This window comes from Rhyacophila brunnea, unplaced genomic scaffold, assembly GCF_057557595.1.
Source record: "Rhyacophila brunnea isolate RB1 unplaced genomic scaffold, BYU_Rbru_1.0 scaffold_8, whole genome shotgun sequence".
NCBI lineage: Eukaryota > Metazoa > Arthropoda > Insecta > Trichoptera > Rhyacophilidae > Rhyacophila > Rhyacophila brunnea.
In genome coordinates this window covers 42439380-42441737 of record NW_028233350.1, presented here as the reverse complement: position 1 = coordinate 42441737, position 2358 = coordinate 42439380, and the positions used below count along the sequence as shown (strand labels likewise).

The window sequence follows — 2358 nt, the reverse complement described above, 5'->3', positions numbered from 1 at the left end:
TACTGGTCAGAATGAAAATCGAGAGCTTGTTATAGTACTTCCGCCCAAAAATTTCCGGGATATTTAAGAAATTTGTCCACGACAAGAGCAGATTTCCGTATATTGGTTGGTTTTCCTATAGATCCGGAATACTGTGCCTTCCCGGAAAGCTCCAATAAGGTTTGTCAGTAAGAAAAACATACATGGTCAGCGGCGGGTTTCGAGTAGTCAACTTTTTTTCAAATACCGGTCAGAATGAAAATCAAGAGAGCTTTTTAGCTCCTTCGGCCAAAAATTTTCTGAGATGTTTAAGGAATTTGTCCACGATAAGAGCCGAACTTCGTATATTGGTTGGTTTTTCTATAAATTCACAATATTGTGCATCCCGGAAAAGCTCCAACCGGAATCCCGGCCAAAAGGGGACAGATGGCAACCTTAGACGGGTTTAGGGACGTGGAAGCCTCAGTGACTGGTTTTGAGCCCCTGGGCTAAAAACATAAAATATACAAGTTAAATTCTTTACCTAAAACTTATTATTAATGATGATGTCAATGTTGGCGCATGTGGTTTATTTGGTATGGCATTTTAAATTAAAATTCAATTATTTTATAGGTACATATTTATTTATGTAATTTCAGGGATTTTGTTATGCTCTGGGTAACATTGTATCAGTGGCGAAGGCTCCATACTAGGCGATTATTTAAAGCCTACCTTCCTAAGAAAAATATTTTAAAATTTTATATTGACATATTAAATAATATAATCACATAATAATATATTCAATATGCCCAACGAGTCCAACGACATCTATCGTATAATTGTCATAATAATTTTATGATATTTTCCCCTATTTCAATAAGCACCATTTATTTGTGGCGTGTCTCGAAAGTTTAAAAAAATATGCGACATCTCGTTTCGGTTCACATATTCTATGGTTTATGTTCGCGTGAATCGAACGTTTTTTTTTATATGAAGTTTGTTTCTCATAATTTCAATACGTCTGGGGCGGCTTATAGAAATTGGTAAGCTATTTAAGGAGCGCTTACGCTTACAAATTACGTAAGTGCACATTTATAATAATTAAAAAAAAAAAAATCGATGGGATTCAATCACATATAAATATTGATTGTTGTTAAAAATATAAAATAATTTATCTCGTGATTTTTATTTATCAGTTAGAGTTAGTTCATTCATAGACTAAGATAATTTATTCAGACAATGTAGGTTTCTAAGTCTGTGTTTTAAATATAGAAGTATTTTAAAAAGTCTAGTTTTACGGGTTAAATTAAAAATTGTTACGGAACAGATGCACAACAACGGATTTTTTCAAAGATGACAATATATTTTGAGCGTATCTTGCGTTTATAAATGTTTAGGAAAATACGTAATTCAAATTAATTGCTTGATTTTATAACATCAATGAGCTTTTGAAATTTCATCAAATTTTGTGTACCTATTCATCAGTAGTAATGTCGGATTATCCTCTTATTTCCCTTTAAATATATCTAACAAGTGTGATTTCTCCACAGCCACCCTTCAAACCACAAAATCACCCTTCGCCACTGATATAGACAAGGTTTTTCAAAACACCTTTAATTTTAATCGAGTCTTGATAATTAGCATATTTACTATTTTCAGAACCTAAATTAAAACTAGGTATACAATCATAAATGTTTTTATTGCAACTCTCAATAAATACTTTAGTATACATTAATGACTGCAAAACGTTATTCTAAATAATCACACTAACATCAGATGAATTTTCTAAACCCGATTTTCTCCATTAGAATTATTGACAAATTTTCATTGTATTTATTAAATATCTAAGTACTTATTAGTTTGTATTTAAAAAAAAAACTAGGTTCCACCGAGATTTGAACTCGGATCGCTGGATTCAAAGTCCAGAGTGCTAACCATTACACCATGGAACCTGTGTTTTACTAATAAGTAGATAGTGATTGTTTCGCCGTAGTGTACATTTTGTAATCGTAATGTGTAATATTTTGCATCGTTGTTACAATTAATTATTATTATAATTTAGTACTATCAATAGTAACTTGGTATTTGATTGAATATCATAATATTTGTAAGTAAGTATGTTATTTAATGTTTGTAAGATAATAATATTATTTCGTGAGAGAATGCAGTAGATTTATCTATATTTGCTTAAACAACAATGACCTTAAATAAAAAGTAACGTCTAAAAACTACGACAAACATAGTTTTCCTTATGAAGAATGCATATTAACCATAACATGAAAAGGACATGAATTAGAACAACAGGTAAGAAGAATGAAAAATAAACAAATTTAATGTAGATACCTAGATATATGTTGAGACAGACTGTGGTGAAACGACTGTAAATATTTTATTAATCCG

The 2358-nt window shown here is 30.8% G+C and overlaps 1 non-coding gene across 1 annotated transcript; it reads right to left on the bottom strand.

The window, feature by feature from the left end:
- Positions 1–1838: 1838 nt before the first annotated feature.
- Positions 1839–1910, bottom strand: TRNAQ-UUG (transfer RNA glutamine (anticodon UUG)). Its single transcript has one exon. It is a non-coding gene; the product is annotated as a tRNA-Gln (tRNA).
- Positions 1911–2358: the final 448 nt, after the last annotated feature.